Here is a 21,258-nt window from a genome sequence, read left to right as displayed (position 1 = left end):
ATTAAAATGAGAAAGAGGAAAGGAGAGGAAAAGAAAGGGAACAATATTTTAATGGCATGAAGAAGATGGAAAAGTCAGAGTGTCAGCCTTGCATGGTGTGTTTTGAAAGAAGTGAGGTTGGCTTTTTGTGGACTGGAACCTCTCATGCTAGAGGTGACCTGCATATTGTCCCTTGTATTTGTTTTCTTTTTTATTGAATATTAAGGGTACATGAGGACTGGAGCACTAAATGTTTCTCCTATGTCCCTTTTTAGAATTGCTCTGGATTCTCTTTTGAGATTTAGAAAATTTATGGGTCATTGTGTCTTTCTGATTATGGAAGCTGAAAATCAACTAGGTATTTTAACTCGTGTTTTTCTAAAATAATACTAAGCTCCAAGGTGTTATCTTGGTTGACAGTAGTTTTAACAGGAGGCAGAAGAGCTGGACTTATCTGAGATAAAAAACCCTTGGCTTTGGATATACATGGACACTTTCAATTGAAGGGTAATTGCTTTACAGAATTTTGTTGTTTTCTATCAAACCTCAATATAAATCAGCCATAGGTATACATATATCCCCTCCCTCTGGAACCTCCTTCCTATCCCCCTCCCCATCCCATCCCTCTAGGTTGATACAGAGCCCCTGTTTCAGTTGCCTAAGCCATACAGCAAATTCCTGTTGACTGTCTATTTTACATATGGTAATGTAAGTTTCCATGTTAAACTTTCCATACATCTCACCATCTCCTCCCCTCTCCCCATGTCCATAAGTCTATTCTCTATGTCTGTTTCTCCACTGCTGCCCTGCAAGTAAGTTCTTCAGTACTATCTTTCTAGATTCCATATATATATGTGTGTTATTATATGATATTTATCTTTCTCTTTCGGACTTATTTCACTCTGTATAATAGGCTATAGGTTCATCTACCTCATTAGAACTGACTCAGATGCTTTCCTTTTTGTGGCTGAGTAATATCCCATTGTGTATATACATGTACCACAACTTCTTTATCCATTCATCTGTCAGTGGACATCTAGGTTGCTTCCATGTTCAAGCTGTTGTAAATAGTGCTGCAGTGAACAATGGGATACATGTGTCTTTTTCAATTTTGGTTTACTGAGGGTATATGCCTAAGAGTGGGATTGCTGGGTCATATGGTGGTTTTATTCCTAGTTTTTTAAGGAATCTCCATACTGTCTTCCATAGTGGCTGAATCAACTTACATTCCCACCAACAGTGCAAGAGCATTCCCTTTTGCTCCACACCCTCTCCAGCATTAATTGTTTGTAGACTTTTTGATGATGGCCATTCTGACCCGTGTGAGGTGATATCTCATTGTACTTTTGATTTGCATTTCTCTAATAATGAGCGATGTTGAGCATCTTTCATGTGTTTGTTAGCCATCTGTATGTCTTCTTTGGAGAAATGTCTGTTTAGGTCTTTTCCCCACTTTTTGATTGGGTTGTTTGTTTTTCTGGCATTGAGTTGTATGAGCTGCCTTGTATATTTTGGAAATTAATCCTTTGTCAGTTGTTTCATTTGCTATTTTCTCCCATTCTGAGGGTTGTCTTTTCACCTTGCTTATAGTTTTCTTTGCCATGAAAAAGCTTTTAAGTTTAATCAGGTCCCTCTTGTTTACTTTTGTTTTTATTTCCGTTACTCTAGGAGATGGATCATAGAGGATCTTGCTTTGATTTATGTCATTGAGTGTTCTGCCTATGTTTTCCTCTAAGAGTTTTATAGTTTCTGGTCTTACATTTAGGTCTTTATTCCATTTTGAGTTTATCTTTGTGTATAGTGTTAGGAAGTGTTCTAATTTCATTTTTTTACATGTAGCTGTTCAGTTTTCCCAGTACCACTTATTGAAGAGGCTGTCTTTGCCTCATTGTATAGTCTTGCCTCCTTTGTCAAAAATAAGGTACCCATAGGTGCATGGGTTTATTTCTGGGCTTTCTATCTTGTTCCATTGGCCTATATTTCTGTTTTTGTGCCAGTACCATACTATCTTGATGACTGTAGCTTTGTAGTGTACTCTGAAGTCAGGAAGGTTGATCCCTCCAGCTCCATTCATCTTTCTCAATACTGCTTTGGCTATTCAGGGTCTTTTGTCTTTCCATATGAATTATGAAATTTTTTGTTCTAGTTCTGTAAAAAAAAAAAATGCCATTGGTAATTTGATAGGGATTGCATTGAATCTGTAAATTGCATTTGGTATCATAGTCATTTTCACAATATTGATTTTTCCTAACCAGGAACATGGAATATCTCTCCATCTGTTTATGTCATCTTTGATTTCTTTATCAGTGTCTTATAATTTTCTGTATAGAGTTCTTTTGTCTCTTTAGGTAAGTTTATTCCTAGATATTTAATTCTTTTTGTTACAGTGATGAATGGGATTGATTGCTTAATTTCTCTTTCTGATTTTTCTTTGCTAGTATATAGGAATGCAAGTGATTTCTGTGTATTGATTAGTATCCTGCAACTTTGCTAAAGTGATTAGCTCTAGTAATTTTCTGATACTGTCTTTAGGGTTTTCTATGTACAATTTCATGTCATCTATGAACACTGAGAGCTTTACATCTTCTTTTCTGATCTGGATTCCTTTTTTTTTTTTTCTCTGATTGCTGTAACCAGGGCTTCCAGAACTATGGTGAATAATACCATTGAAAATGGACAGGCTTGTCTTGTTCCTGATCTTAGGGGGAATTGTAAAAAAAAAACTAAAAGTTTTTCACCATTGAGAATAATGTTTTTCTGGGCTGATCATATATGGCCTTTACTATGTTGAGGTAGGTTCCTTCTATGCCCATTTTTTGAAGAGTGTAATCATAAATGGGTGCTGAATTTTGTCAAAGGCTTTTTTGCATCTATTATCCTATGATTTTTACCCTTTGCTTTATTAATATGGTGTATCACAGTGGTTGATTTGCATATATTGAAGAATCCTTGCTTCCCTGGAATAAACCCAACTTGATCATGGTGTATGAGCTTTTTGATGTGTTGTTGAATTCTGTTTGCTAAAATTTTGTTGAGGATTTTTGCATCTATGTTCATCAGTGGTATTGGCCTATAGTTTTCTTTTTTTGTGTTGTCTTTGTATGGTTTTGGTATCAGGGTGGTGGTGGCCTCATAGAATGAGTTTGGAAGTGTTCCTTCCTCTGCAATTTTTTGAAAGAGTTTTGGAAGGATAGGCATTAGCTCTTTAAATGTTTGATAGAATTCTCCTGTGAAGCCTTCTGGTCCTGAGCTTTTGTTTTTTGGGAGATTTTTGATCACAGCTTTGATTTCAGTGCTTGTAGTTGGGATGTTCATTAATTTCTATTTCTTCCTGGTTCAGTCTTAGAAGGTTGAACTTTTTCTAAGAATCTATCCTTTTCTTCCAGGTTATCCGTTTTATTGCCATATAGTTGTTCATAATAGTCTCTTATAATCCTTGGTATTTCTGCATTGTCTGTTGTAACCTCTCCTCTTTCATTTCTAATTTTGTTGATTTGATTCTTCTCTTTTTCTTGATGTGTCTGGCTAAAGGTTTGTCAATTTGTCTATGTTCTCAAAGAACCAGCTTTTAGTTTTATTAATCTTTATTGTTGTTTCTTTCATTTCTTTTTCATTTATTTCTGCTCAGATCTTTATGATTTCCTTCCTTATGCTAATTTTGGGGGGTTTTTGTTCTTTTTCCAGTTGTTTTAGGTATAAAGTTAGGTTGTCTATTTGATATTTTTTGTTGTTGTTCCTTGAGGTAGGATTGTTATTGCTATAAACTTCCCTCTTAGAACTGCTTTTGCTGCATCTCATAGGTTTTGAGTTGTTATGTTTTTATTGTCATTCGTTTCTAGGAATTTTTTTATTTCTCTTTTGATTTCTGCAATAACCTGTTCATTATTTAGAAATGTATAATTTAATCTCCATGTGTTTGTGTTTTTTACAGTTTTTTTCTTGTAATTGATATCTAGTCTCATAGTGTTGTGGTCAGAAAAGATGCTTGATACAATTTCAGTTTTTTTAAATTTACTGAGGTTTGATTTGTGACCCAAGATGTGGTCTGTCTTGGAGAATGTTCCATGTACACTTGAGAAGAAGGTGTATTCTTCTGCATTTGGATGGAATGTCCTGAAGATATCAATGAGACACATCTTGTCTAATGTATCATTTAAGGCTTGTGTTTCCTTATTAATTTTCTGTCTTGATAATCTGTCCATTGGTGTGAGTGGGATGTTAAAGTCTCCTGCTGTTATTGTGTTACTGTCAATTTCTCCTTTTATGTCTGTTAGTGTTTGTCTTATGTATTAAGGTGCTCCTATGTTGGGTGCATAGATATTTACAATTGTTGTCTTCCTCTTGGATTGATCCCTTGATCATTATGTAGTGTCCTTCCTTATCTCTTGTAATATTCTTTATTTTAAGGTCAACTTTGTCTGATACGAGGATTACTACTCCAGCTTTCTTTTGCTTCCCATTTGCATGGCATGTACTTTTCCATCCTCTCACTTTCAGTTTTTAGGTCTGAAATGGGTTTCTTGTAGACAGCATATATATGGGTTTTGTTTTTGTATCTATTCAGCCAGTCTGTGTCTTTTGGTTGGAGCATTTAATCCACTTACATTTATAGTAATTATTGATATATATGTTCCTATTGCCATTTTCTTAATTGTTTGGGGTTTGTTTTTGTAGATCTTTTTCTTCTCTTGTATTTCCTGACTATGTAAGCTCCTTTAACATTTGTTGTAAAGCTGGTTTAGTGATACTGAATGCTCCAAACTTCTGTGTGTCTGAAAAGCTTTTGATTTCTGTATCAATTTGAATTTTTAAATTATATATATATTTAATATGTATATTTTATTGAAGTATAGTTGATTTACAGTATTTCAGGTACACAGCAAGGTGATTTAGTTATACAAATACACATATATTATTTTTGAAATTACTTTCCATCATAGGTTATTATGAAATATTGACTATATTTCCCTGTGCTATACAGTAAATTTTTATTGTTTGTTGCATATCTGTTTTTAATTTGAAATCTAGCATTCTATTCATACTAAATCAAACAAATGGATTCAAAATGTCATAGTTTTTTTAGGCAAAAATTAATAAGATTTCTAAAATATATGTTATACATATATATATATATGTATGTATACAAAGCTTTTCTCAACTTGATAAAGGCTTGAGAAAGAACAAGCAAAAAAAAGAGACGGAGAAATTGGAGAATATATATATATATTTTTTTTCAGTAACTTATGTTTCAGGAGCGTAATTCTCAGGGATTAGGTCAGTGAAGTCACCAGTCCATTTCTTTCTAAACACAGATGATGCAGAGATCATGGTCCTAGTCTGGTAAAGCAAACACATCTATTCCTTGTGGGGCAGTTTAATGGGAAGAGCCCCTACTGCTGGGTCGCAATGATAGAGTTCATAATGGGCCAACCCACTTTTTAGAGCTATAATTACCTCACTGGGGTATGTTGGTTCACAGAGTTCTACTGGTGTGATAAAGTGTTATATACCACTGAGCTGCTTATTGTTTTTATTCAAACAATCACTATACACATTTAACACTAGTTCAGAATATTCTTCCAGAATGTGATGGGATTGAAGTGGTTTGACTTTATATTTTTTGAGTGATATTTGCAGTAGCACATTAAATAAAGATAGAAGTGGAAGGACTTGATTCTACAGGATTTCTTGGGTATAGAGGCTAGCATTGTAGAGGTAGTAGTTGTTTTCCCTACATTTTTATAAAAGATAGAACATATTTCAGAATATTTATAAAATATTTTCCCTCTGAAGACATGGCTGACTACAGTCAGCAGTCTGATTTCTACCAGACTATCCCTCAAGAAGTGTGCAAATACAATGAAACAAACTAAAAGCAAGGTGAAAAGACAGCCTTCAGAAGGGGAGAAAATAATAGCAAATGAAACAACTGACAAAGAATTAATCTCTAAAATATACAAGAAGCTCATTTAGTTCAATGCCAGAAAAATAAACAACCCAATCAAAAAGTGGGCCAAAGAACTAAACAGATGTTTCTCCAAAGAAGCTATCAGATGGCTAACAAACACAGAAAGAGATGCTCAACATCAGTCATTATCAGAGAAATGCATGTCAGAATCACGAGGTACCATCTCACACCTGTCAGAATGGCTGCCATCAAAAAGTCTACAAACAATAAATGCTGGAAAGGGTGTAGAGTAAAGGGAACCCTCTTATACTGTTGGTGGGAATGCAAACTAGCATAGCCACAGAACAGTGTGGAGATTAAAAAAAAAACAAAACTGGAAATAGAACTGCCATATGATCCAGCAGTCCCACTGCTGGACATACACACCGAGGAAACCAGAATTGAAAGAGACATGTGTACCCCAATGTTCATTATAGCACTGTTTACAATACCTAGGACATGGAAGCATCCTAGATGTCCATCAGCAGACAATGGATAAGGAAATTGTGGTACATATACTGGGCTTCCCTGGTGGGTCAGAGGTTAAAGCATCTGCCTGCAATGTGGGACACCTGGGTTCAATCCCTCGGTTGGGAAGATCCCCTGAAGAAGGAAATGGCAACCCACTCCAGTATTCTTGCCTGTAGAATCCCATGGACGGAGGAGCTTGGTGGGCTACAGTCCATGGGTCGCAAAGAGTCGGACACAACTGAAAAAGAACGCTTTTGAGTCAGCTCTAATGAGGTGGATGAAACTGGAGCCTATTATACAGAGTAAAGTAAGTCAGAAAGAGAAACGCCAATACAGTATATTAACGCATATATATGGAATTTAGGAAGATGGTAACAATGACCCTATATGTAAGACAGAGAAAGAGACACAGATGTAAAGAACAGACTTTTGGACTATGTGGAGAAGGCAAGGGTGGGATGATTTGAGAGCGTAGCATTGAAACATGTATATTACCATATGTAAAATAGATGACCTGTACAAGTTCGATGCATGAAGTGGGGCACTCAAAGCTGGTGCTCTGGGACAACCCAGGGGAATAGGGTGAGGAAGAAGGTGGGAGGGGGGTTCAGGATGGAGGGACATATGTACACCCTTGGCTGATTCATGTTGACATATGGCAAAAAGCAACACAATATTGTCAATAATTAGCCTCCAATTAGAATAAATTAATTTAAAAATAAAAGAATTGTGCAAGTAATCGGAACATCTACTCTAAAATTTTTGCCCCCAATTGAATTGGAACCCACTGTTTAAATATATTAGGTATTTTACATTATAGTTCATAATGTTTTTCATGTGGAATTTTAATATATAAGATTTTCACTGTGGTCCATGATATTTGTTATTTAAAAAATGAAATTTAAATATTTGTTACAAAGGAAAAGTGGTGTGTTTGGAAGCTGAGCTGTGTTCATTCTCTCATCCCCACCCCCTGCCTCATAACACATGCAATTGTACATAGATTTATTTTTATATAAAACTTCATGGTGGACTTTCATCACTTCAATCAGTTCGGCAAAAGTGTTCAAAGAATAACAACGTTTGAATTCCAAAATTGCTTAGAATCTTTGAATTAGAATCTTTCTGTGGGAAGTAAAAAAAATTTTGCCAATATTGGAAAAGCTGGGCATAAAACTTTAGAATGAGATAAACAGCAAGCCATTACTAAACACTACAAATATGATTGTGAAGCAACATGTTAATTTAAAAACATGTGGCCCTTATTTGCTGTAACATGTCAGTAGACATTGTGACTATTACAGTTTTCGAGCCTCAAGGGAAATTTGAGTGTATTAAATTTGATTTTGGCATGGAAAGTGAGTTCATTGAGGACTTTGGAACATCAGAGATTATCAGATTATTCATTCACCTGGTATTTACAGCGTAGTGCTTAGTACTGTGAGAAGACACAAAAAATTGTACACTTAATCTTTGTAACACTGAAAAGATTAGTTTGAAGCTTTTTGTCCAACTTCAGATTTGTGAATCAACTGTAACATATAATTTCTTCAACTCTTTAATATCTGTTTATTTTTTGGCCAACAGTCATCACTTTGTTGTACTGCTTCACTTGATCTTTACTTCTATTAGTAGCCCTAAGCCATGAGCTTTTTGACCATCCCACAAAGAAATGTTTTCAGTCTGTTCATCTGAGTTACTGGATAGACTGGAAACAAAACCATGTTGGAATACAGATGTTTATGGTTGGCTGGGCCCCATGTAACTAGCCAAACAGCCCGAGCTTGTAATTTACATTTGCTTCTCAGCTCAACTAGCCTTACTCATCAGGGACCTTGCACCTAAAATTTGAAAATGCCAAGGGTCTCTTTGAAAGAATCTATTCTTTGACAACAAAGTCTTCCTGAGGAGGCAAAACATACTTCGGGGATATTTACACAGTGGAAATCAATGTATCATTAGATGCCCAAATGAATGCATGGGTTGAAACATGAAATGCTGTTGGCAGTGAGAGATGGGAAGATGACGTGGGGGCATAACATGAAAGCCTTTATTATTTGAACAAGACATGAGGAATAGGTACAAATATGATTTTGAGCATGGTTAGGCATCCACCTGATTTATTTGATTGTAATCCCTACACACCCTATTTCTGGTCAGAGGGAGCCAGGATTTTAGACCCAGGGCTCTCTGACTTTAAAGTTTATGATGTAAGTTCAGTTCAGTTCAGTCGCTCAGTCGTGTCTGACTCTTTGCCTTCCCATGAATCGCAGCACGCCAGGCCTCCCTGTCCATCACCAACTCCCGGAGTTCATTCAAACTCACGTCCATTGAGTCGGTGATGCCATCTAGCCATCTCATCCTCAGTCGTCCCCTTTTCTTCCTGCCCCCAATCCCTCCCAGCATCAGAGTCTTTTCCAATGAGTCAACTCTTCGCATGAGGTGGCCAAAGTACTGGAGTTTCAGCTTTAGCATCATTCCCTCCAAAGAAATCCCAGGGCTGATCTCCTTCAGAACGGACTGGTTGGATCTCCTTGCAGTCCAAGGGACTCTCAAGAGGCTTCTCCAACACCACAGTTCAAAAGCATCAATTCTTCGGCGCTCAGCTTTCTTCACAGTCCAACTCTCACATCCATACATGACCACTGGAAAAACCATAGCCTTGACTAGACGGACCTTTGTTGGCAAAGTAATGTCTCTGCTTTTCAATATGCTATCTAGGTTGGTCATAACTTTCCTTCCAAGGAGTAAGCATCTTTTAATTTCATGGCTGCAGTCACCATCTGCAGTGATTTTGGAGCCCAGAAAAATAAATTCTGACACTGTTTCCACTGTTTCCCCATCTATTTCCCATGAAGTGATGGGACCAGATGCCATGATCTTAGTTTTCTGAACGTTGAGCTTTAAGCCAACTTTTTCACTCTCCTCTTTCACTTTCATCAAGAGGCTTTTGAGTTCCTCTTCACTTTCTGCCATAAGGGTGGTATCATCTGCATATCTGAGGTGATTGATATTTCTCCCTGCAATCTTGATTCCAGCTTGTGTTTCTTTCAGCCCAGCGTTTCTCATGATATACTCTGCATAGAAGTTAAATAAGCAGGGTGACAATATACAGCCTTGATGTACACCTTTTCCTATTTGGAACCAGTATGATATTCCATGTCCAGTTCTAACTGTTGCTTCCTGACCTGCATACAGGTTTCTCAAGAGGCAGGTCACTTGGTCTGGTATTCCCATTTCTGTCAGAATTTTCCACAGTTTATTGTGATCCACACAGTCAAAGGCTTTGGCATAGTCAATAAAGCAGAAATAGATGTTTTTCTGGAACTCTCTTGCTTTTTTGATGGTCCTGCGGATGTTGGCAATTTGATCTCTGGTTCCTCTGCCTTTTCTAAAACCAGCTTGAATGTCTGGAAGTTCATGGTTCACGTATTGCTGAAGCCTGGCTTGGAGAATTTTAAGCATCACTTTACTAGCGTGTGAGATGAGTGCAATTGTGCGGTAGTTTGAGCATTCTTTGGCATTGCCTTTCTTTGGGATTGGAATGAAAACTGACCTTTTCCAGTCCTGTGGGCACTGCTGAGTTTTCCAAATTTGCTGGCATATTGAGTACAGTAGTTCCACACTATCAACCTTTATCCTATATGGTGACTCCTACAACTTTATATACTCAACCAGTCTATGATGAAGGACTGAAGCTGAAACTCTTGATACTTAGGCCACTGATGGAAAGAGCCTACTTTTCCTATATCAGGAAAAGACCCTGATGCTGGGAAAGATTGAAGGCAGGAGGAGAAGGGGGAGACAGAGGATGAAGATGGTTGGATGGAATCATCAACCCAATGGACATGAGTTTGAGCAAACTCCAGGAGATACTGAAGGACAGAGAAAACTGACATGCTGCAGTCCATGAGGTTGTAGAGTTGGACACAACTGAGCGACTGAACAACAACGCTTCCTTCAAGGTCCACACAGTGATGGCCTCTCCCTAAAGTCTTCTTAGATCACCTGATCTGGGTCCTATACCACTTTGAACCTTTAATATACAGCTTTAGTTTAGTCTTTTATGTATTTGTTTCCCCTCCTGGATTGTGAAGATCCAACCTTCATGGGAAATACAAATTATATCCCATAATATTTAGTACAGAGTTTTGGCCTGTACCCTGGATGTAAGAATTGGCAGTAGAAGAGAAAAAAAGGTAGTATGAAATGAGTATGGTCTCAGAAGCAGGAGTAGGTAGGATGAAGCAGGAGTTGACATGAAAGAGAAAGAAAAGAGCGTCTAGGTTACACGAAAGACCAAAAACAGAGTGAGATTGGAAAAGTAGGTAAGGGATAAAATGAGGATTTGGACTTTACTCTGCAGATGTGGGAACCAATCAAAAACTAGCTTAAGAAGATGACTAAGACCATCTCTAAGTGTGAAATTGATGATGAGTAATTTAGCAGTATATTTTCCCCTTATTTTATTTGGATCATGTCAACCTATCATTCAGTACAAAAGAGCACTGGGTCACATTTTAGGTGACACATTTCCCCTAGATTTCCTGGAGATCTTCTGAAAGTGGTAGGTAACTCATGAAGGGAACATCTTCCTGAGTCATGTGATGGTGGGTATCTGGATAGTGCTGTCTTGCTGCCAGTGTGAAAAGTAGTCATACCAAAGTTCCTGCTAATGCTCCCTCAGCCTTTTCCCAAATGGAAAAGAGGTGGAGGATAAGATGGGATGGGAACAAATTTGGAAGATTTAGGATCCCCTCTGAAAGTGAAAGAGTTAGTCGTTTAGTCCTGTCAACTCTCTGCAACCCCATGGACTGTAACCCACCAGGCTCCTCTGTCCTTGGAATTTTCCAGGCAAGAATACTGGAGTGGGTTGCCATTTCCTTTGCCAGGGCATCTTCTGGACCCAGGGGTTCAAACCTGGTCTCCTGCATTGGCAGGCAGATTCTTTACCATTTGAGCCACCAGGGAAGCCCTAGGATCCCTCTGGTAAGTCTATCCTGAAGGCTTTCTAAAGGGCCTGAACTACCTGGAGAGGCCTTGTTTACCAGGGGAAAGATAAGACATTGGTCAGTTCATTTGATTCCTTCATTACTCATGGTAAAAAATAAAGAGTATTGTAACTTTTGTTTTCCCAATATGCCAAGGTTAGCAAATCAGAAAGGTCTTTAAGTAGCTATGGCTGTGCATTTATATTCTTGTTTTAGGTATCTTATCCTATACCATACAGGGTATACTTCATTGTACTCGCCTAATATTTCTAACTAACAAACGATTTGAGTTTTCCTTTTATTATCTGTGACTTTGATGAAATGAAATTATTATTAATTATACCAGCTCAGGACCCATGTTGCCTGAGTTGTGATCCCAGTTTCTCCACTTAATCGCAATGTGATCTTTTGTAAGTTATTTAACCCCTCTCCCTCAGTTTCCTCATCTGTTAGATGGGGATAATAATTTACTTCTGTCTTTCCCAGAATTAAATGAATGAATTTATTGTTCATTTACTAAAAGTAAAATTGTTAGAATAGTATCTGGTGCACAAGTTATCAATACATATGACTTCTTATTGTGTTGTAAATGAGGGAAAGCAGCTAAAGGTGAAGTGACTCAGGTAGTTACCCAATAAGATTACTACACTAGATTGTTGTTGTTTAGTCACTCAGTTGTGTCCAACTCTTTGCACCCCCATGGGCTGTAGCCTGCCAGGCTCCTCTGTGATGGAGTTTGACCCAGTGATTGAGCCCCAGTCTCCTATATTGCAGGCAGACTCTTTACTATCTGAACCAGCTGGGAAGCCCCACTCTAGGATTAGTGTTTCTCATTTCAGGATTTAGTCCACAGAAATAGCTGTTTCCTAAACCAAAGGTCTGGAAACTTTTCCTCAAAGGGCCAGATCAGATAGCAAATATTTTATACTCTGTAGACCTTACTGTCTCTGTTGCATCTTCTCAACACTGTCATTGTGTTCTGCAAAAGCAGCCATGGACAATATGTAAATTAATGGGCTTGACTGTGTTCCAATAAAATTTTATAAAAACAGGTGGCAGACCACATTGCCCTGCATACAGACTCCTGCTTTAGATGCTTGTCTAACATGAATAGAGCTTCAAATTCCATTTAAAGTATGAAATATGGCATTGTAATAAGCAGTAACTTTCCTTCCTAACTCCTGGAGAATTCCATGGACCGTACAGTCCATGGGGTCGCAAAGAGTTGGACATGACTGAGCGACTTTTCACACTTTCACTTCCCTTCCTAACAATTATTAGTCTGACGTGTTACTTTCCATTATGATGGTCATGCTTTACAACATCAAAGGGGTTTAGAAGATAAGCAATAGTGATAAATGTGTTTTCTATCTCAAAGGGATATACAGAAGTCATTTATTTAGTGGTTTGGAGAATTTTCTTGGTATTTGAAATCTGAGATTTGGGCAGATGTTAAGGGTTCGTGTTATTAAATGGATGCAAATATACTGGGTTTTGCTTTTTTTTTTTTGTAATCTCTGAAAAGGAAAGGTTTGTGAGTCATATAAAAAGTTGTTTGTAATTATCCTTGTCATTACACTAAGGGTTTTTATGCTAGGAATGTAGTTTGCATGGGTTTCGATTTTTTGATGGCTTAACTTTTTAGTTTAATAATGTGTTCTTGTTTTTAAATTAAACTTGTCAGTCAGCCTCTTTGTGAGCGGCTGACTGTGTTGGTTAGTTTGTATTTATAGTTAGGTCTATTTCTGAGGAAATGACTAAAGTCTCTTGAATTTGATCAAAACTGCATCACAAAGGGTATCTTTGACTTACTTAAACAAGGCTCATGATGGAAACTCAAAAAATCTCATAGTTCATGTTTATAAATGTTATAATGTATTCAGTCCTGGTTGGGCCAATAATCAGAGTTCTGTGCTGAGGGCAGGCTTGAATGTTCCCAGTGCTTCTTATTAATAGTTAACATGAATTCCTCTGGAGCAAGTTCAGGCAGCACTTTCTTATATAATACTCTTGTAAAAAAGAGTTTTCTAATTTTACATGTGACTTTAAGGTGAGTCTTATGGAACATAGCTATGTCTTCTTCTCCTTAAATTGTTTCACTACTTTTTCTCCTTTATTCCTGTTCAGGTAGTCCTGACATGGAAAGCATCTAGACCTTGTACACGTAATTTCTAACAAGGACCACCCCCCCACCGCCGGTCTCCCCACCTCTGCAATATCCACGAGTCCTCCCCAGCCTAGCTTCGTTCCCTCACTGTGAATCAGTCCTCATAGCAGTGGAGGGGGCCCTCATTCTGCTCTTTGTTCAGGGCACCGGGTGAGAAGGAAGGCAGGCCTGGCTCCGGTCGGCTCAGACACAGGCTGACCTGTGCTCTGGGACCCAGGCTGGAACCCACATTTTCCCATAAGGGGCTCTGTTAGAGATGGTGGTTGGGATTTGGTGTGATTATGCTTCTAGATCAGCGGTGTTATGAGCTCATTGGGATTTCTGCCCTAGCTTTTAATGCAATCCCTGTTTAGTTTGAACCCTTCTCTAAGCAGCTTAAGGAACCAATCCTCCAACTTAAATCTTGGATCAAAGTATAAAACAGTTAAAAGTGCAATTACTCTGCCCGCTACCACACATCTATTCATCTCTGCCTCTGTTCTTAGAAACACCTATTGGGTAGGGTTCCCAGACACTGACTTTAAAAACTGCTGATGAAGATTCCTGTTTACTTTTGGAGCACACAGTAGTCTTAAAATCAGGTTTGCTTATGTATGCATCATTAATTTCTTAAAATTTACCTGGATTGGTGTGTATGTGTGGGTCATATATGAAGTCAGTTTTTGGGGAGGTTGAATGGACAGAAGCTGACCTAAGCTGAGAAATTCCTTCAAGACAGCCTCTATCCACCATTCATGCCTAAATTCCATTGCATTTTATTTCAGTGTTAAGCACCTGCCTCTTCTGAAGCTCTTTGTTTGTTTGTTTAATGAAAATGTTCTCAAGATCCATATCCATTAAGTTGTTGGAATCTTTGAGCTGATCCTATTGCTTCTGTGTTTAATTAAGTATGTGAGGTCACTGGCTCTTCAAAAGGACAGAGCGAAGGACACAGCTAAACTCCTACTTCGTAATTTTGTCTAGAACTGGTCCTGATCATATGTACATTTTTTTTTTCCAGGCAAAGTAGAAGCAGTATATTTTGTAATTTTCTTCCAAGAATGACTCAAATTCTCTCCCACCTCCAAGTAGCTCCCAAAATTTTACTGTTACATTTAGGCTTCAGAGTATTAGTCATACTGGCATTCTACGTAAGGTTACAAATACATATCCCTTATGTATCTCAATGAAAGATTTCATCTGATCATGGGAAACTTCATTATCTGTTAAAGTCTGGTTCTGAACTGAATATAGCATAGCATATACATCAATTCAAATCTGTAAGTGAATCTATTAATATTTATTCAATACTTTAACAAATTAAAATGTACCCAATTTTACCCTTTATAGTCCATTTTTCCATATACTTAAAAGGGATCCTTCCCTACTTTTAGGTAGGAAAGTAATCATTTAAGGATAATTGGACATCTGAAGAACTTTGGCAAACTGAACTATAGTACAGTAGTACTTACAAGAGGAAAATAGCTCGTCTTGATTTCTAATTGCTACAGTATGGTGTCAGTGAGATCAAACTCAGGCAAGACAGACCCAATTCATGTTTACATGTGGAAACCATACAATGTTAAGTGGTTAATCTACTGAAGGTTTGGCAGTCTGTTCACATCACTGAGAGGCTTACCTAAGACCTACTTTTATGCTGCAGCATCCTGAGGTGTTCTTGCACCACCCAGAAAAAATTCTTTGGGGAGAGAAAAATCATCAAAGCTGTGATATATCCATTGAAATCCTTAATCTTTGATAACCTTTAAAGCTTGGGAGTACTTAACAGCAGGTAAACATGGAACATCTTCCTAGAATGCCAACTTTACATTAAACATGTAACATCAAAAAACAAAAAAGTAAACGCACAATCATATTCATATTTAACAGATGAGATGTCCCTCAAGTTCCTGCAACCGTTTGTATGATTTCATTGGACTTTGACAAGCTGTACATTAGAAAATGGTTACTTCTGCCATAAAATGCAAATATAATTAAGGTATCTGTTTGAAACATCTGAAACAGGTACCACCTTTCACAGGTCACATAAATCTCATCTCTAGGTGACACTACCTAAGCCCAAAGGCAGGTGGGGTAGATGTTATTTTAGCCTAACTATTGATGGTATTTACACCTCTTATCAAATACAATACTGTTGACTTCTCATTACGTTTGTGTGAAATGATTTAAGTATACAGAAAATTAGAAGCATTTAACCTAACTGACTTCAAGTTAAGTGGTAATTGCAAAGGCAATTCAAATAGTAACATGGCACAACTTTCCCTGTTAGCGGTTTTAAATGCTCATTTAAACAAGGGATGAGTTCACTTGCTTAGATATTTGAAATACAACTTTATTCTGATTCTAAACGAAAAGGAATGGGAATGACAGTAACAAACAAGATTCCACCTCTCAATATTGTCATGTGACTATAGCAGTCTTATATTTGAAACTCAAGGAGGAAACAACTGAGTTCCAAAACACCTAAATATGTGGGTCCAAAAAATGAAGGTTTTTTTTTAAGCTGCCATATTCACTCCAAAGCCCATCCATCTCCTTCAGCATCCAAAGATTAAGCACGTGTTCTGCTTAGCTATATAATAAAGTGGCAAACACGCTGCACCACTGACGTCACAGGACAGTTGCCTATAAAACTAGACTTCTGACGCTGGGCCCCAGCTTCACTTTCTCACAGGTCATCATCTTCATCCGGGAGAGCAGTTGTCTGAGCAACCTCTAAATCGTGCTCATACTGTGCTGCCAAGGCTGGGTCCATGACCACCTCTGGTGGGGCAAGAGGCATGGCGACAAACTCCAAGTTAGGGTCTCCAATCAGTTTTCTAGCAAGCCAGAGGAAGGGCTTTTCAAAGTTGTAGTTACTTTTGGCAGAAATGTCATAGTACTGAAGATTCTTCTTTTGGTGGAAGACAATTGATTTTGCCTTAACCTTTCTGTCCTTAATATCCACTTTGTTGCCACACAACACAATTGGGATGTTCTCACACACTCATACCAGATCTCTATGCCAGTTAGGCACATTCTTGTAAGTAACTCTTGATGTTACGTCAAACATTATAATGGCACACTGAGCTTGTATATAATAGCCATCTCTCAGTCCACCAAATTTCTCCTGACCAGCTGTATCCCATATATTAAACTTAATTGGTCCTCTGTTGGTATGGAACACAAGAGGATGGACCTCAACACCCAAGGTAGCTACATACTTCTTCTCAAATTCACCAGTCAGATGACGCTTCACGAATGTAGTTTTTCCGGTACCACCATCACCAACCAAAACAAGTTTGAACTGAACTTGGGGTTCTCCTTGGGCAGCCATCGCGATGTTACTTCCAGAAGCGTCTCCGCGCCCATCTGACTGAGCCGTATGTACATTTGAAAAGCACATGTGAGATCACGCCTCTAGCATTTGACATGGAGACGCTCAACTTTCTCATTTGGATAGAAGTAGTTATGAGATATTGGGACATTTACTATTCGTCATTATTCCTTCACGAACAGAATATATGATACTATGGTAATGGTGAGGATATTCATGCCCAAGTATATAGTACTGGGAATTTTTTTCTAAGTATATGCTATTTAAAAGAATTATGGGAATTAGAATCACAAGTCTAAAAAACAGTGTATATGTTTCTACATACTGTTTATGTATTATTCTTGTTGGATAAGAAAATAATAAGTTTCTTCCTTTTTTTAAACCTTAGCAACTAAGCATTGGTGAACTATGATTAATTCATTTACTCTGGAAACATAAAGCATCTAACCTATTCCAGGTACTTTGTGATAAAAAGAAATTAATGATGGTAGTTTTCTGCTGAAATTCAGGTTTCAAGGAATATATGAAGTTGTGGCCAGTAACTGAGGAAGTAAGGAAGAATGAATGCTGGAAGGGGGGAAGGAAGAAAAGGAAGGGAGAGGAAGGAACAGTGGAAGGATAGGTGGAAGGAAATTAGTTAAATCTGTTGGTCCTTAACACATTTTATTGTTTTTATTCATTTTTAATTTTTATTTAATTAAAAATGTATCTATTTGACTGCACTGGGTCTTAGTTGTAGCACAGGGATTCTTTGATCTCCATAGTGGCATGCAGGATCTTCAGTTGCAGCATGAGAACTCTTGTTTGCTGCGTGTGGAATCTAGTTCTCTGATCAGGGACCAAACCCAGATCCCCTGCATTGGGAACACAGAGTCTTAGCCACTGGACCACCAGGGAAGTCCCACATTTTATTGTTTTTTTTTTTTAATTGCACACATGTTATCTAGTTTGATGTTCTTTGCTTATATAATAATTCACCATCTATAGGGTCTTTTTTATGGTGTGTCATAGTTTGAAGTTGGTTTTAATTTATCTCCTTTGTATTTGTTTCTTTTCAGTATAAAAAGAACTTCATGGATCAGACTGCTAACAAGTACATGGAAGATTTGAAGAGCTGAAGAAAAAAAAACTCACTGTTAAACTTGTTTTTTAAAATGTAAGTAAACTCTCTCCTCACTATTGTTCATTTCTGTATCTTCATAGCCTGCAATTACCTTTCTGTACACTCAGTGTGTAAATTTTTCCCCCAGTAGTAAAGTTGCTCGTCTGCATAGTCTGCTCATAAAGTCTATGATAATTTATGACCCCTTCCTCTCCTTAAAATTTTTTAAATTCTAAAAGTAATATGACTAACATAGAGGGTTGTAGAACTTAGACATGTTGTGACAGTCAGTGAGTAAATCTTTCTTTGGTGTCAAGAGGGAAAGTAGACCTGGTAGCATGTAAAAAGCACCACCCTTTTCGCAAATCCTCTGTTGCTCCTTACCCTACAGGTTCTTTTAGCGCACCATGTGAGTCAGTGAGAATTGTTGGTCAACCTGTTAATGACTCCATAGACTTAGAGAAGTAGGTGTTTCCAGTGTAAGCTTATCTTTTCCTCCTTGTTTCTTTTGCTCTGTAATAGTAGTGATACTTAGCTATGTATTGAACTTCTATTAAAAGACAAGCACTCGACTGATTGAATTCAATCAATATTCATTCAGCAAACGCTTTTTCTGAGTGCTTGTCATGTGCCAGGCACTGCTCTGACACCATCGTCTTGTGCTGCACTTGCGGCAGCCTTGCAAAGTAGGAGCCCATATTTTAGTGATGGTGATCCAGGTGAGTATACTGAGGTTCAGAGAGAGGTAAGGAGGCTACAGACGATCACACAGCTAGGAAGGGGAGGAACCGAGAGTGAACACCATGCTGTCTGACTTTTCTCATTAGCCATTTTCTAAATAATGTTGAAATCCTCATCCTGGCTCAGTTGTTGAGTTCCAGGTTCAGACTGGAACCTTCTGGGTTGTGTTCTTCATAGAAATGTTGTCCTGATTCTTCTAAACCTTGGCTGTAGTCACAACAGGAAAGGAAGTTAGAGAAACATCTTCCGAAGTTTGAGAGGTACTTTTGGTATCTGGAGGGGGAGTTAAGAGATCTAATGTCTAGACTGACCTTTCCGCGAATCTCTGTGTGTCTCTGGGATACTTAACATCTACAGGAAACAGTTACTATTATGCCTGTTAAGGAGAGCAGACCAGATGTTCTCCAGGGTCTCTTTCAGTAGGCTTTTTATTGAAGTATCTTATACACAGAACAAAGTACACAAATTATAAGTGGATGGCTTGATGGAATGATTGTTACACAGTGCACACATCTGTGTAACCAGTGCAAGAAAACAGAAAATTACCAGCCCCTCCTACTCTCCTCCCCTAATGCTCCCATGAGTAACCAATTTCCTGATTTCTAATGCCATTGATACAATTTTGCCTATTTTTATCATTTATATAAATAGATCATATAGTTTATATTCTTTTGTGTCTGGCTTATTTTGCTTATTATGTTTGTGAAATTCCTGTATGATATTGTATATAATTAATTTATTTCATTCTCCTTAACTGTCATGCTATTCAGTTGTACATGTATTTTATAGTTGCTGGCTATTTTGGTAGTTTCCAGTTTGGATGTATTACAAATAGTGCTCCAGGGAATGTTTTTGTGCACATCTTTTGGTGATGATTTTATTTTGGTCAGGGACTAAGTTCAAGTAATTTGAATTCAGCAGCCCTGTGGAGTGATGTTGAGGTAATAAGCGTCTTTGAAAGCAGACAACTGGATTTTAGGAAGGCAGGTGATGTGTCTGCTTCAGCATGATGTTCTGAACGTTGCTGGTCAGGAATGTGAAATCCTCTTGAGGGTGTGGCTGGGCAGAAGCCCTGTATGATAAGCCTGTGATGTGGTAAGGTTTGCTCTCCTGGCAGAGGAGGGCTTTGATTCGTTTCAGGAAGGGACGATAGAAGAGAGAAGTCAGATCCAGAAGACAAATGTGTATGGACTACCCTGGAAATGGTTAGGATACGTCAGCCGCCAGATCAAGAATCTGGAAAAGTGATAACCTAGGGGAAGAACCAGCTTATAAGACCTGAAGAGTCTAGGAAATGAACAGAGAAATAAAAATTGATTTCAGCAGGCAGGCGGGAGCTCTCAAAGCATTTTTAGACAAATTTATTAAGTCTGATGAAACTGTTGGTCTCTCAGTTGTGTCCGACTCTTTGCAACCCCATGGACTGTAGTCCACCAGGCTCCTCTGTTCATAGGATTCTCCAGGCAAGAGTACTGAAGTGAGTAGCCACCCCTTTCTCCAGGGAATCTTCCTGACCCAAGGATTGAACCTGAGTCTCCTGCACTGCAGGCAGATTCTTTACTATCTGAGCCACAAGGGAAGCCCTTGTTAAGTCTAACTCCTGTTTTAAGGAAACTTTGAAAAACCAGTCCCTAAAGTATGAGTCAAGAATGAACTTAATGAAATTACCAAACTAAGAACAAATGTATTTTTCAAGTAAATACAGGATGTGAGTATGTGGGCTTTGCCAGGAGACTGTTCTGTGTCAGATCACAGCTTCACTTTCTTTCCCTGTAATCTTTCCCACCAGCTTCCTGATCTGTAAAATGGGGATATTGACACACCCACCTTGTAGATTTCCTGTGACAGGGTACTTCCACAGTGCCAGGAGTGTGCTGGGTGCATTGCACTGGCACTAAAAGTGATAGCCATTATTCTTACTATTTTTCTGATTTTTACTGTGACTGATATTATGTGTTTGCATCGGATACTTGGTAGAAGTTTTCAGATTATTTTTTTAAAGTATGAGATTAACATAGTTTTTTTTGAAGCGTGGAGAACACTAACAAATGTATTTTCTGACTTGCCTCGCCTTAAACTGAAACTCAGAGGAAAGCTGAAGGGAAACATTTGTCTGTGTCCTTGGCAGGTCCCTCCCCAGCGTGAGTCAGTAAAGACACTTCTGCTTGTTGCAACTGCTGTACTTGGTTGTTTCAAGAATAGACCAGACGAGCTAAGATTCACAAGAGAGCTGGGTCATTTTGCACAAAGGAAAATCATGATTTTATTTATTTCACTCTCAACTCGTATCAGGCATTTTGCAAATAAGTGTGTGTATGTAGCAGGGAGCTTTAGTGAGAGGCTCTGTGGGTGATTCACTACAACCGCAGCTGGTATAGGGTGTCCGTTCCAACTGACTGTGGCTAGTGACGTCTTTCCACCTGTTGGTAAATTCTGGACTAACTTTTGGGGTGTCCGTTGTAGATTAAGCATAATTTTGCCCTCGGTGAGATTATGATCTCACAAATGAATATTTGTTCTACGAAGGAAACTTTTAGAGTGAGT

General features: G+C 38.2%; 1 protein-coding gene and 1 pseudogene across 15 annotated transcripts in view; one reads left to right on the top strand and one right to left on the bottom strand.

The window, feature by feature from the left end:
- PPFIBP1 (PPFIA binding protein 1) overlaps positions 1 to 21,258 on the top strand; it is a 207,300-nt gene that overhangs the window by 55,949 nt on the left and 130,093 nt on the right. For all 15 annotated transcript variants that reach the window (NM_001304798.1, XM_024991420.2, XM_024991422.2 and 12 more), the window contains one exon: positions 17,930 to 18,027. The gene's annotated coding sequence lies outside the window, so the exon portion shown is untranslated. The remainder of the gene's footprint in view (positions 1 to 17,929; positions 18,028 to 21,258) is intronic.
- LOC781688 (GTP-binding nuclear protein Ran-like) lies at positions 15,874 to 16,930 on the bottom strand (annotated as a pseudogene).

Source organism: Bos taurus, chromosome 5 (assembly GCF_002263795.3).
Source record: "Bos taurus isolate L1 Dominette 01449 registration number 42190680 breed Hereford chromosome 5, ARS-UCD2.0, whole genome shotgun sequence".
In the NCBI taxonomy this organism is placed as follows: domain Eukaryota; kingdom Metazoa; phylum Chordata; class Mammalia; order Artiodactyla; family Bovidae; genus Bos; species Bos taurus.
The sequence above is the reverse complement of the archived record's forward strand: the minus strand, read 5'-3'. Positions and strand labels throughout refer to the sequence as shown.